The 15973-nt window shown below is 40.7% G+C and overlaps 1 long non-coding RNA gene across 1 annotated transcript in view; it reads left to right on the forward strand.

Annotated features, from left to right (window-relative positions):
• Positions 1 to 662: 662 nt before the first annotated feature.
• Positions 663 to 15973, forward strand: part of LOC124592723 — a 63409-nt gene continuing 48098 nt past the window's right edge. The window contains exon 1 of the long non-coding RNA XR_006977607.1: positions 663 to 730. This is a non-coding gene — a long non-coding RNA (uncharacterized LOC124592723). The remainder of the gene's footprint in view (positions 731 to 15973) is intronic.

Consider the following 15973-nt stretch of genomic DNA (forward strand, 5'->3'; position numbering starts at 1 on the left):
TAACTCAGAAATCACCAATTCCACATTTGATGCATACAAAATAGCAAAATCCAGTGCTTTAAGTAAATAATGGAATGACTAAAATCAACAATAGATGAGAACATTGATCCATAAAGATGAGTAAAGCAAAGGATATGCTATCTGCTCTTGAATAATTTTAAATTTGTTGTAAATTTTTTGTTGAGTAAACTGCATGTACAGCTAAATTCAACATATATACAATCTCATTGATTCCCTCAAAGTAGGAGTGTTTGAAATATGATGCATTGATTTCATCTGTAATGACCCAGTTATTTAATATCGCAGCATTTAACTAACTTCATGTACATCCTTTGTGTGATGCTAAGCCACAGTGGTCCACCGATTCTGTTCCCCTAGAGCTGCTGTTGTGTTCTGTACCATACATGTCATGGTTGCAGAACCTCAGGAAAAAGGATTGTGAAATTGTAGGAGGGAACATCAGTGACAAATGAAAGTTTGAATCAGGCTAGGATGGTTTGTCAGACAATCTGACTATTGTGGCAATTTTGTCTAGGTTCAAGTCCCAGTCTGTCACAGACTTTCAGTTGTCATGAAATATTCATTTATGTTGTTTAGACCCATTTTTTCCGTATTTTTGTAGCCTGTGTTGCACCTGTACCTCTCATTTATTTTCATTCAGATTGAAACTGACCCATCCACATCTCCAAATCAAGAGATTGAAGACATATTCATTAAGGAAGAAACTTTGGTAAGTATCAAAATTCATCTGTCTTTACATTGTCTGCAAACCAATGTGCACAGCATGATGGAAGGTGACTTGTGTGGATATTAACTCCTCGTCTTGTTATTTCACTCATAGGTGATCCGCAAGGAATGTTACCGGCCGCCACACGCATCCTAGGCTTGTACCTTATTTGTAAGCTTCTGGTGTGTCTTGTGTGATAGAGATACAGGAATTGGGTTTCAGTCTATCTGAACTGCTGGTTTCTGAACTGGATTGAGTGAGGTAGAACACTGGTTAAGACACTGGAGGACCGGAGTTGAGAGTCCTGTACGACCACCCATATTTAAATTTTTTGGAGTTTCCCTGATTTGGATAGGCCAAATGCAGGACAGTTCCTTTGAAAAGGTTGCATCTGATTTTCTTTCCCATCCTTTCCCTGTAAAGATCTTGACACCTGCAAGATGTTGAGCCCTAATCTGTCTCGCTTCCTTCCCTCGATCTCCTTCAGTCTGGCATGCTGAGGTAAAAGGAACTATAAATCAAATATCCAGAAGTATTATTGATTATTTGTCAGTAAATGGTATATTGCTCGACGTACTCTTTATGAATCACAGTTCATCCTGTACAGTGCAAGGCAAATAGGTCACTATCAATATAAGGACATCACAGGAGAAAGGAAAGATGTAAAACTGACTGTTCAGTGTTCCTGGGTAGCAAAGTGCATCAGAATTTTTATTGAATATGATATATCTTCTGAAACCCTTGGGTTCAGTGTTGTCCACTGTACATGACATTTGGTACTGGAAAGCATTGCAAAATTAGCTTACTTTACATGCTTCCATCCACTGATGTCAAATGGAGTAACATTCTGGGTCATTTCTGGATGTACACATAAAGTATCCATCATACAGAAAAGAACTGTGCAAGTAAGTGCCCATCCTCAAACTTCATGTACACATATGTTTAAAAAATTATGCATAGTAACAACAGCCTCATGTATGTTTAGTATTTTATGACCTTTTGTTGTGAAGAGTTAGTCACATTATTTGAAAATAGCAGCACCCTTAAATAGGCACAAAAATGTCCTCCACTATCTCCAATATTACCTTAACTCTTGCACAGAAAGTTGCAAAGTGTGCTACAACAAAATATTTGATCACCTTTATGAATTAAAGTTGCTGGTAAATAATGAAAGTTTTAAAAACCAATTGAAAGCCTTTCCATTTGACAACTATGAATTTCTGAATGTGCTTGGGTTACATTTGTCAAATTTTATTATTATTATTCACGTTTGGGCCCTACTGGACCACGCGAAGTACAATCACGGGGCATTCAGTTATTTTCTTTTAGACTTTCTCTCTGCCCAAATTGTTTTCATTCTCTCGAAATGAGCTCTTTTCCTTTCATCAGACCATGTGGTTCCAGTTTTCTTTGGTTTTTCAGCTTGACCAACTACCCAGTCATGAATTTTTTGCCCAAATAATTTTCTGTCTTGAATTTCATCTTGTTTTATATCTGCCTCTTTCATGTCCTCTTTTATAGCAGCAATCCATTTTATTGTTTCAAATTTAGCTTTACTTCGATTTTCGTAGAATTCCACTACTTGTTTAGTTAGTCTGGTAGCATCCATTCTTTTAATATGCCCATAAAATTTTAATCTGCGTTTTTTCATATCCGAATATATGCTGGTGTATTGTTGAATTTCACTATTTGCTCTTAGCCTGTATGTTCCTTCTTCAGTATATTTTGGACCTAGAATTTTTCTGATTACTTTTCTTTCTCTTTTTTGGATTTCTTGAATGTCCTTTTTTCTGTTTAAAATTAGCGTTTCAGCCCCATAAAGGCACTCTGGTTTTATGACCGTGTTGTAATGTCTCAATTTAGAGTACCTCGAGAGACATTTTTTGTTGTAGATGTCTTTTGTAAGTCTAAAAGCTGTCTCCATCTTTTGACAACGAATTTCATTTCCAATTTTTTCTAGACCAGTCTCTGAGATTGTTTCACCTAAATATTTGAATTGCGAAACTCTTTTGATTTTTCCATACTTAGTTTCCAAAAGTTTGGGTGCCAGTTTGTTGCTAGTCATATACTGTGTTTTTTCAAATGGGATTTGGAGACCTACTCTTTCTGCTGTTTCTTTAAGAATTTCTATTTGTTTCTGAGCAATTTGGATGTCCTGCGTTAGAATAACCAAGTCGTCTGCAAAGGCCAAACAGTCTATTCGAATATTTGTTCGTCCTAATTTCACTGGTTGGTCAATTTTGAACTCCAATTTTCGTTCGCGCCACTCTTGTATTACTTTTTCTAGAATGCAGTTAAATAGCAACGGAGAGAGTCCATCACCTTGCCTCACACCTGTTTTTATTTCAAAGGATTCTGAAATTTCTCCTCTGAACTTTACTTTTGATTTTGTACCAGTTAGCGTGTCTCTGATAATTGCCGTGGTTTTAGGATCCAGGCCTTGTTCTTTCACAATTTGGAAAAGAGATTCACGATCCACTGAGTCATAAGCCTTTCTAAAATCTACAAAGGTACAAACTAGTTTTTTATTGTAAATTTTTTGATGTCTGAGAATTAGTTTGAGGACTAAAATCTGTCTATTGATCTATTTGGCCTGAAACCTGCTTGATATTCGCCAATTTTCCATTCAAGTTGTTGTTGTGCTCGGTTCAGAAGACATTGAGAGAGGATTTTGTATGTGACTGGAAGAAGAGAAATTCCTCTGTAATTATTAACATCAGTTTTGTCTCCCTTCTTATGAAGTGGGTGAATCAAGGCGGTTTTCCATTCATCAGGAATTTTTTCAGTTTGCCAAATGTTTTGCATGATTGAAGTAATTTCTTTAACGGTTTTTGGACCAGCTGCCTTTAAAAGTTCTGCAACAATTCCATCTTCACCAGATGCTTTGTTGTTTTTCAACCTATGAATTTCTTTAATGATTTCCTCTTCATTTGGTGCAAGTGAAACTGGATTGCATTGTTGGGGAATTTTTGGTGGAAATCTTTCTGTGGGCTCGGGGCAATTTAGAAGATTCTTAAAATATTTAGAAAGTTCTTTGCAATTTTCTTGGTTGTTAAGAGCCAACTGTCCATTTTCCTTTCTGAAGCAAAGATTCTGGGGTTGGTACCCCTTTATTTTGGTTTTAAAAGTTTTATAAAAATTTCTGGTATTGTATTTCTGAAAATCTTCTTCAATTTCTAAGAGTTGACTATTCTCATATTGTCTTTTTGTTTGTCTAATTAGTTTTGAAGTGTCTTTTCTAGTTGTCAGGAATGTATCATATGTGTCTTCTGTCTTGTTGCTATTCCATGCTTTAAATGTCTCTTGTCTGGCTTTGATTTCATGATCACAGTTTTCATTCCACCAAGCATGTTTCTTGTGTTTTCGTAAAGGAATTTGATCTTGAGCTGTTTTGATAATCTTGTGTTTGAGTTGTTCCCAATTTTGTGCACTTGTTTTGTCAAATTCATCTGCTAATAATGATGGTTGGATTTTACTGGTGTCAAATTTGGGGATTAATGGTGTCCTTTTGTTGAAATTTTGGGGTTTTAGCTTTAGTTTCACACGGGTTAAGTAATGGTCTGAGTCAATATTGGCGCCTTTACGAACTTGAACATTTAAAATTTCTTTGTGACATGGATACGAGATTGCAATATGGTCAATTTGGAATTCACCTATGTCCTTGTTAGGTGATCGCCATGTCTTTTGTTTTGAAGGTTTTTTCTTAAAATGACTTGACATAATTTTGAGATTGAAATTTCTGCAAAATTCTACCAGCCTCTTTCCATTTTGATTGGTCCATTTATGTGCAGGGAATTCACCGACCGTTTTTCTAAATTTTCCCTCTTTCCCTAACTGTGCATTAAAATCACCCATTAAAATCTTTACATAATTTTGAGGAATTTTGGAGACTGTATTCTCTAACACTTCCCATGACTTATTTACTTTTTCTGGATTTGTTTTATTCTCCTGGTTGATAGGCATGTGTGCGTTAATTAAACAGTACATTTTATTTGCACATTTCATGGAAATTGTCATTAATCTGTTGTTTACTGGATTTACTTCGATTACGGAGCCAAGAATGTCTTGCGAAATTGCGAATGCAACACCCAGATGCGGAGTGTTTTTAAGAATTCTTTTGTCTGTTTTACTTTTAAACAATCGGTAGTTTCCAAAATCCATGGTATTCTCATCAGGCAACCTTGTTTCTTGCAGGGCTAAAATTTTGATATTTTGTTCTTTTAGTGTGTCTCCTAATTTATAGAGTTTTCCTGGTGTCAAGAGAGAGTTAATATTGATAGTTCCAAAAAATGTTTCGACCTTGGGCATGAGTCGGTCAAAAGACTTCGATTTCCTCTGGTTTGGGATATAGCGTTTCAGCCTAGTCTCCCCAGAATCCGATAGACTAGTTGCGCCACTGATGGCGGAGGATTTGTTACCACCTGGGGTAATTTTGTAATTACTAAAACGCTCCATAATAGTACTTAGAATCAAAGGGTTGAGCTCAGAAAAGCTCAGTGGTTAAGACTGGAGTGGTTAGTTCCAGAATTTGTATTACGGCCGCACCTCTGGTGAACAGACGCCGACCACAGTGCCGCTTGTTACAAGTCAGACGCAAGGTGGATTTATTGTATTATTTGTCAAATTTTGTTGTATATTAAGATAAAAAATCTGGATACATAAATGGTCATAATGTAGCAGTGTTTCAACACAGAAAATGTATCTTATTTGGAAACTATTGATGCTTTCCAGATCACAGTTGAGTTGTGAATGTGATTCATAGATCACGCAGAAAGTAAAGTAAACTACAAAGGATGTTCTGAAAACACGTTCTGTTTGAAAAACAATGATGAAACTTGATTGCCAAAATCAAATACACCATGGCATCCAAAACTATACATCTTGCACTATTTTTCGACATAGTCACCACCAATATTAAGACATTTGTCATAGCGTGCAATCAGTTTGAAGAAACCACTCTGGTAAAACTTGGTGCCTCAGGATGCAAGAAAATTTTGCACAGCCTGCTGCACTTCATCATTGGTTTAGAAGTGACATCCCGAGACTAGATGGGGTAGTCTGTAGGCGTTCACACACTAGTCCCCATGTACCCATTCGCACCAGATAACAGCACATGTTTCCATTGGTGACCATATTGTCAGTGCACATCTGTCTGCCATCATGATAGGTGCTCTAATGACCTTAGTTACGCCAGTTTACTGCTATTCTCTCTCTTTTCTGGTGCTCTGTGCATACTCATTCTTCTTCCACTGGCACCCCTTCTCTTTCTAAACTAGAAATGGATGTCAATTCGTATGGCACTTGTTTGTGTCACCTGGTGTACCACGTTCTCTTTCAAAAACAATGACAAAATTTGCCTTTGCAATGTCCCTTGTATATCTATATACTAAGATGGCAAGGTATTTTGTAGGCAGTTCTTTAACAGTTCCACTCATAGATGAAGCTTGCAAGAATGATTACTTGCATGCCTTTCTCCATGCCCTGCTGTAAGTTTTTATTTCTGCAGTCTCTTCAGCAGATATATGTGGTGTTCAAAAGGTATGTGAAGATTTTGTCCTGATAACTGAGTCTTATATTTTTGTAAATATGTTTCATGGGATTTTGTTATCCTATCAGTATACTTTACCCGTAATTTCCATTACCATCTTCCACAGAACAGACAGGTGTGTAACCATTTCTGCTATCCCTTTCTTTTGCACAAGTTTGATGGTCCCTGTTAGTCCAACCAGTTTTGGATTAAGCTGTACTCTAATGTATGGCATAAGCAGTCTCCTTCACAGCCAAACTGAAAATCCCTGGTGGCCAATCGATGGATTAAATCTTGCTATTTGTTTTACCTAAGACTAAGATTATCTAGTAGTTCAACTTCTTATCTCTACAATTTGTTTACGCTCAGACACTGGTAGGACAGGTCTGACTTTTGATGTGACTCATTAACCCCGTAGTGCAACATTACTGCATTTGTTTGTTTGAAAACCAGCTGGACATTCCTACAATTCTTTATTGAATGACTGTTTGTCATAGATACATCATTTGCTAAAAGCTGAGCCTGCAAATAATACTATATGCTAAGCAATTAATGTATAACATGAACAGTAATGAGCCTATTACACATCCATGAGGATTCCAGGTATGAAATTCAGTAACTGTAGATGCTTCTTTATCCATTCATGACATATTATGACTGTCACATTCATGACTAGGTCTCCAAAAAAACATACTGAGTCAAAAACTTCTGAAAAGTGTCATAATACCAAATCCAAGTCATATCCATAACTCTCACAAGGAAAGTAACCCAGCTGACATGGCTTAACCCAAATAAAAATAGTTTTTAAGTTCTCTGCCATTCATCAGTGTCATTTATCTGTGAAACTGTGCATTTGTGCACAATCAATGATCAAAGGTTAACAAATTTGAATACTCCAGAAGCAAAAGTCACAGAAGGTTCATAAGAATCATAAGTGATTTGGCAAAAAATTTAACACATGCAATATTTAATATTATATTTCTCAAAATAGAACTTCGATTTTGGGGTATTTCAATCATCTCCTTGAATCTTCACAGCCACATTTCAGTTACTAATAGGGGAAGATTGTACAGAAACCCAGCAGCATCTATTTTGGGAAATATGAGTCTTCAGGTAGTGCATGCTTTTTCAAGCAAATATTTAGCTTTTTCCATATGATATCTAATTTATGAAATGTATGCTTCTGTAGTCATTGATTCGTTAACCTTTGAACATTGGTAGTGTTAAAATATTAAGGTTTATGGATAAATAACCTTTATGGGTGATAGACCATACATATCTCCTTATTTTAAACTAATTTTTATTCAGTGTTACTCATCCAAGCTACTGTGGTTCCATTGTAGGAGTATCACGTATGAAGAGTACAGGATAGGTTTCACATCGCTGACTGTTTAGGGAACCCAGACTCATTGCTGTAGAGAAGGTCACTTTGTCTTGAATAGGCCATTTGTAGCAATTCTATGGATCAGTTCTGCTGCTTATTTATTTATTTATTCATTTATTACAAATGGTGTGAACTATGTTCAACAAATAATGGTTAGTAGTAATTCACTTGTGGATTTTATGTAGGACCCAACAGGGATTAATCAATAAGTTTTCACGACTGCAAATGTTTCATTTATAAAATTATCTCATCTATTATGTTGAGGTGGAATGTATTTTCTGGTCTTTGGAGAATGTTCGGGAGCTGTGGCCCTTTCAGTTTACCAACCACTGTGGCTCAGTGCTGACTCATTTGGTGTACATATGCACTCTAGTGTAGTATCACATGTTTGTCACTATAATGCAGTGGACAGTGCAGTTGAAATAATAAAGAATGCGAGTAAGAGTGTGACAGGAGAGTGGAAGGGCTGGTTGATTAAGTGGTTTATACTTAACAACCTTTATTAAAACAAATTAATTAGAACTAAACTTAATCATCTCCATGGGTTCAATTAAAAAACACATTGAAGGTAGTTTAGGAGCTATGGCTGCTTAAGAAAACAGGAAAAATAGCAGTTGTCCCCAACTATCAAAATTATAACAAAAACCTTTAAGAATTTGGCACAACAATACTGAAATTAAAAACTTACATTAAACTGCCGTTGGCACCAATATAAAACAGAGAAACAATTTAACATTCAAATTTGATCAGTCATTTTACAGATATGCAGATTGAGAGATTGCCTTCACCACCACATTCTACAGAAACTCTTCAGATATCCTCTTGAGTAGCTGGGAGTTAAATTAGGATGCCTGTTGACATGACGACATAGGTTGGTCCCATCACATTCAGCAAGACTTCCAAAATCATCCAGGGTAAAGCTTTTGCTCTATATCAGCAGCCTGGTTGCTTGTCCAGTGTCAGTGTCCCATCAGTTCCGCCACAGCAATCATTCTGTCTGCCAGTCAAGTATTCTCATGGCCGGATGTCACTCTGTGTGGCCACTGAAAAATTAAAAACTTGCGCAACTGGAAGCTACAGAATGGTGCTTGTGTCCATCACAGCACATACTCCCATCCCCAAAATGTCTAGATGAGGTAGGAGCTTCCTAGTGAGGGAACTCGAGAAGACAATATTAGTGCCACCACTGCACGGGATACTACAGTTAAATTAAATTGCTAAAGGTAATTTTCTTTAGTGTTGTTACGTCTCCAATTAAGGATAAATTGGAAGATAGCAGGAGTAGAGGTAGTGAAGATCTACCCACGCCTTGCTTAAAAGTACAGTTTGTAATGTACATACATAATATACATAGGAGATGATGATTTGCTCACAGCTGCACCAGTTCATTGAACACTATTACTGAACATTGGTCATCAAAACAGTTGCTCCCCTTCTTTATACAGGCTTAAATTCATACATATCACTTATTACATTTTCTTACATCATTAGTATTGGGTTTAACTTGGGATAAATATACCCAAAAAAATTCAATTACAATGTGGGTTTTTGATGTGAAGGGTAACTGGAGTTGCAAACAGGAAGAGTTGTACCATCACTTTCAATCTGGGCAACAACTTCATCATTATTTTATCTTTCACTTTACTGACTGCCTGAAAGCTCTGCACTCAGACTCTGTCACCCTGTTTGAGGTGAGTAGGACATCTCCCCTTGTTATAATTCTGGGCTTCTTGCTCTTCAAATTAACTCTTGTCCTCTTCCAGTAGTCTCAGGTCAGCATTGTATCACTTTTCTCAGTTAACAGTGGGTTGATTTATCACACATTTTCTAGTGGCATGTTGGGCTTACATGTGAACATAAGCCTAGTGGGATCTGTTTCTGAGACTCCTGTACCATCATGTTGAAGGCAAAAGCTAACCGTTGAAGTGAATAGACCCAACAGGAAAGGTCTTCATGTTAGTGTGCTATGTGTGCAGAACACAAATTGCCGTTGACTCACTCCCCAAATGATGGGTTAGGACAGTAAGGCATTGTAGCAGTATGTGCAGTCCCCCTTTTGAATCAGGAACCCTGAAACAGTCTCGACTTGAACGATGCAGCATTATCAGAGACTAAATATTGCAATTGCCCAAGGGTACCAAATAAGGACTTTAAGCAATTTATAGCGCCATGTGCAGTCATATCACAGCTCAGAAATAACCAGCAAAAGCTGGTAAAGTTATCCACACAAATTAATATGAACCTATTCCTGACTTGCTACTGCAGAAGATTGTCTACATAATTTATGTATAATATCTGCGCGGGTGACGTCACTATTTCAGAAGCTAGCAGTCACTCTGTGCCGTGTACTCATCATTTGGTTACTCATTGCACAGACTTTGCAAAACTGTACCCACCCCGTAATTCCCTTGTCTGTGATCTGCCATATGAAATTTTCCTGAATTTTCAGTTGTTTTAAATATTCCTAAATGGCTACTGAGTAACAACTCTCGGTAATATTTACATAGTAAAGATACTACTCAAGGAGTGACAGATGAAGCTATTTTGTCCTGTTTACTTCCCCTGACTGGACAGCTCAAAACATTTACAGTTAAACAGTAGGGCTTAACCTTTTCTCCTCCCTTTATCATCTCTTTAATTTCTTGTAACCTAACATTGGAATCCTGATGTTCTGCACTGTCTACAAACAACCGCAGGAGATAGGTGAGGATAGCCACAAAGAAGTCTGCTTTGTGCTTACTGCCTCCTTGAAAGGTCCACTCACTGTATGATTCAATATCCCCTTTCCCGAACATAAAATTATGTTTGTCAGCAACAGCTTTATACCCTCCACCTATATGACACACTCTAAACTGGAAGCAGAGATCCGAATTGCTTCTCTTGCAGTATACCCCATCCACCTCGATAGTCCCCGTACCGAATAAGGGCACGGTTATCACATTCAACAACGAATGGACGGTGCTCCCGGGATGTACGGATTTTCTGCAAAGCAAACAATACAGCCAACCTTTCCAGTCTGTAAACTGAATATAAAATTTCTAATCTTGGAAAACTGAGAGAGGTGTACCCTATCGGTCTTCTCCTTGACTAGTGTTCTAATAAAAGAAGAGGTGCTACACCTGATATAGAAGCATCCAGGGGATAATCCACCCTGAGAAAACCCTGACCCTTCCCCCTCCTCTTCTCTTGACTGTTTGTCCTGCTAACTGATTTATGACACCTCCTGCAGATAATCCACTCTTCTGAGAAATCCCCACCCTTCCCCCTCCCCCTCCTCCACTCCTCTGTGGACCACATTCAAATTTCCTTCCTTTCTTTCTCATTTAACTCCCAAGGGGAGGCCACCAATTGTGAAATTCAGATTTGATTCGTACTGCGCATAATAAAAGCTCATGGCTAGAGGTGTAATGTGGCAAAGCACGAAGATGCACTTCTCAGCCGTTGTCGAGAAAATCGACAGTTGAAAGAAACCGTTGCGGTGAAATACTCTCTATGATTAATCAGTTTCTACAGCGTTGTGGCGCAGTGGTAAGTGCTCGGGTTCGTAATCCGAAGGTCGCCGGATCGAATCTCGCGCCATGCAACTTTTTTTTTTTTTTTAGTATTTGTTTTTTGTAATTCAAGTGTGTGTATATATACACACACACACACACTATACATATATATATATATTCCCGGCAATCAGTTGCAACAATTATGCATATAATAAGTTGTTGAAAGTCGTTTGTCGTGGAAAAACTGGCGACTTCGAACATCATTATGTTTTCCGCAAACAAAGTTGTATTTCACAAATGTTATTAATTGTCTTCATAATGTTAACTACGTATAGTTAACGGAAGACGTAGAAACGATATTCCGAAACGAATACGTATAGCGTAAGTCAAACGTTCAAATTAGAATAGAGACCCCACGAACACAAATTTGCTGTGGCAGGTATGAAATATAAACTCCGTTACTCGCTCATTACACTTGAAGGACAGATGTTGAATGGGCCGAAACGAGCCGCCGCATAACAGCGTAGTAGACTGCTAACTTCGAAAGAAGGTAGATGCGGTCCCTAACGCAACTTATAACATCGTCGAAAATCAGTGCGGACGTGAGAGCTTTGGTACACCCCGTTAAACAAACCGAAAAATGGAGGCGGTACAATTGGAGAGCGATCCGCCTTCACCAACATGCATAAGCAATTCATTAATAGTTTATATATATATATATATATATATAATAGAAGGAAACATTCCACGTGGGAAAAATTATATATAATTATATATAAAATCAAAGATGAGGTGACTTACCGAACGAAAGCGCTGGCAGGTCGATAGACACACAAACAAACACAAACATACACACAAAATTCAAGCTTTCGCAACAAACTGTTGCCTCATCAGGAAAGAGGGAAGGAGAGGGGAAGACGAAAGGAAGTGGGTTTTAAGGGAGAGGGTAAGGAGTCATTCCAATCCCGGGAGTGGAAAGACTTACCTTAGGGGGAAAAAAGGACAGGTATACACTCGCACACACGCACATATCCATCCACACATACAGACACAAGCAGACATATTTAAAGACAAAGAGTTTGGGCAGAGATGTCAGTCGAGGCAGAAGTGTAGAGGCAAAGAAGTTGTTGAAAGACAGGTGAGGTATGAGTGGCGGCAACTTGAAATTAGCGGAGATTGAGGCCTGGCGGATGACGAGAAGAGAGGATATACTGAAGGGCAAGTTCCCATCTCCGGAGTTCGGATAGGTTGGTGTTGGTGGGAAGTATCCAGATAACCCGGACGGTGTAACACTGTGCCAAGATGTGCTGGCTGTGCACCAAGGCATATTTAGCCACAGGGTGATCCTCATTACCAACAAACACTGTCTGCCTGTGTCCATTCATGCGAATGGACAGTTTGTTGCTGGTCATTCCCACATAGAATGCATCACAGTGTAGGCAGGTCAGTTGGTAAATCACGTGGGTGCTTTCACACGTGGCTCTGCCTTTGATCGTGTACACCTTCCGGGTTACAGGACTGGAGTAGGTGGTGGTGGGAGGGTGCATGGGACAGGTTTTGCATCGGGGGCGGTTACAAGGATAGGAGCCAGAGGGTAGGGAAGGTGGTTTGGGGATTTCATAGGGATGAACTAACAGGTTACGAAGGTTAGGTGGACGGCGGAAAGACACCCTTGGCAGAGTGGGGAGGATTTCATGAAGGATGGATCTCATTTCAGGGCAGGATTTGAGGAAGTCGTATCCCTGCTGGAGAGCCACATTCAGAGTCTGGTCCAGTCCCGGAAAGTATCCTGTCACAAGTGGGGCACTTTTGTGTTTTTTCTGTGGGGGATTCTGGGTTTGAGGGGACGAGGAAGTGGCTCTGGTTATTTGCTTCTGTACCAGGTCGGGAGAGTAGTTGCGGGATGCGAAAGCTGTTTTCAGGTTGTTGGTGTACTGATTCAGGGATTCTGGACTGGAGCAGATTTGTTTGCCACGAAGACCTAGGCTGTAGGGAAGGGACCGTTTGATGTGGAATGGGTGGCAGCTGTCATAATGGAGGTACTGTTGCTTGTTGGTGGGTTTGATGTGGACGGACGTGTGAAGTTGGCCACCCTCCACCTCAAAAAACTATCCAATCTCCTGGTTTCCCACCTCCGGAAAGGCAACTCACTCACCCTTCACAACCTTTCCAGCAAACCTCCACCTCCTCTCATTGCACACAAACCCAGTCTCTCCCATCTACTCAATCTCCCACTTCCAGCTCCACTCCCTCCAAAACCTCAAAATTCCAATCAACACAATCTGGAAACACAACACCCTAATTCAGTAGTTAACCTTTCCTCCAAACCTCTCTCCCAATCTGAAACCTCTGTCCTATCCAAAGGCCTCACCTTCAGCCCCACTCCCAGATTCAACCAAACAGCCCTCATCAAAGATTTACTGTCCTACACCCGTACTCTCTGCTGGAAGTATCACTTTGCCACGAAGAAAAATGATCCTAATCCTACTCCTAATGATCCGACTTCTCAAGACACCATCCAAATTGAACCCTGCCTGGAACAGTTCCGTCCTCCGTCACAGTGGGACCCACCTCCTCTTCCTCAAAATCACCCTCTCCAAACCTTCCAGGAATTTCTGACTTCCAGCCTTGCATCTCAATCCTTCTTAAAAAACCTTAATCCTACACCCAACATCACCACTGCTGAAGCCCAGGCTATCCGTGATCTTAAGGCTGACCGATCCATTGTCATTCTTCCAGCGGACAAGGGTTCCACAACCGTGGTACTTGATCGTCGGGAGTATGTGGCTGAGGGACTGCGTCAGCTTTCAGACAACACCACATACAAAGTTTGCCAAGGTAACCCCATTCCCGATGTCCAGGCGGAGCTTCAAGGAATCCTCAGAACCTTAGGCCCCCTGCAAAACCTTTCACCTGACTCCATCAACCTCCTGACCCCACCGACACCCCGCACCGCTACCTTCTACCTTCTTCCTAAAATCCACAAACCCAATCATCCCGGCCGCCCCATTGTAGCTGGTTACCAAGCCCCCACAGAACGTATCTCTGCCTACGTAGATCAACACCTTCAACCCATTACATGCAGTCTCCCATCCTTCATCAAAGACACCAACCACTTTCTTGAACGCCTGGAATCCTTACCCAATCTGTTACCCCCGGAAACCATCCTTGTAACCATTGATGCCACGTCCTTATACACAAATATTCCGCACGTCCAGGGCCTTGCTGCGATGGAGCATTTCCTTTCACGCCGATCACCTACCACCCTGCCTAAAACCTCTTTCCTCATTACCTTAGCCAGCTTCATCCTGACCCACAACTTCTTCACTTTTGAAGGCCAGACATACCAACAATTAAAGGGAACAGCCATGGGTACCAGGATGGCCCCCTCATATGCCAACCTATTCATGGGTCGCTTAGAGGAAGCCTTCTTGGTTACCCAAGTCTGCCAACCCAAAGTTTGGTACAGATTTATTGATGACATCTTTATGATCTGGACTCACAGTGAAGAAGAACTCCAGAATTTCCTCTCCAACCTCAACTCCTTTGGTTCCATCAGATTCACCTGTTCCTATTCCAAATCCCATGCCACTTTCCTTGACGTTGACCTCCACCTGTCCAATGGCCAACTTCACACGTCCGTCCACATCAAACCCACCAACAAGCAACAGTACCTCCATTATGACAGCTGCCACCCATTCCACATCAAACGGTCCCTTCCCTACAGCCTAGGTCTTCGTGGCAAACAAATCTGCTCCAGTCCGGAATCCCTGAATCAGTACACCAACAACCTGAAAACAGCTTTCGCATCCCGCAACTACCCTCCCGACCTGGTACAGAAGCAAATAACCAGAGCCACTTCCTCGTCCCCTCAAACCCAGAATCCCCCACAGAAAAAACACAAAAGTGCCCCACTTGTGACAGGATACTTTCCAGGACTGGACCAGACTCTGAATGTGGCTCTCCAGCAGGGATACGACTTCCTCAAATCCTGCCCTGAAATGAGATCCATCCTTCATGAAATCCTCCCCACTCCGCCAAGGGTGTCTTTCCGCCGTCCACCTAACCTTCGTAACCTGTTAGTTCATCCCTATGAAATCCCCAAACCACCTAACCTACCCTCTGGCTCCTATCCTTGTAACCGCCCCCGATGCAAAACCTGTCCCATGCACCCTCCCACCACCACCTACTCCAGTCCTGTAACCCGGAAGGTGTACACGATCAAAGGCAGAGCCACGTGTGAAAGCACCCACGTGATTTACCAACTGACCTGCCTACACTGTGATGCATTCTATGTGGGAATGACCAGCAACAAACTGTCCATTCGCATGAATGGACACAGGCAGACAGTGTTTGTTGGTAATGAGGATCACCCTGTGGCTAAACATGCCTTGGTGCACAGCCAGCACATCTTGGCACAGTGTTACACCGTCCGGGTTATCTGGATACTTCCCACCAACACCAACCTATCCGAACTCCGGAGATGGGAACTTGCCCTTCAGTATATCCTCTCTTCTCGTCATCCGCCAGGCCTCAATCTCCGCTAATTTCAAGTTGCCGCCACTCATACCTCACCTGTCTTTCAACAACTTCTTTGCCTCTACACTTCTGCCTCGACTGACATCTCTGCCCAAACTCTTTGTCTTTAAATATGTCTGCTTGTGTCTGTATGTGTGGATGGATATGTGCGTGTGTGCGAGTGTATACCTGTCCTTTTTTCCCCCTAAGGTAAGTCTTTCCGCTCCCGGGATTGGAATGACTCCTTACCCTCTCCCTTAAAACCCACTTCCTTTCGTCTTCCCCTCTCCTTCCCTCTTTCCTGATGAGGCAACAGTTTGTTG

The sequence above is a fragment of the Schistocerca americana genome, chromosome 2 (assembly GCF_021461395.2).
Source record: "Schistocerca americana isolate TAMUIC-IGC-003095 chromosome 2, iqSchAmer2.1, whole genome shotgun sequence".
NCBI lineage: Eukaryota > Metazoa > Arthropoda > Insecta > Orthoptera > Acrididae > Schistocerca > Schistocerca americana.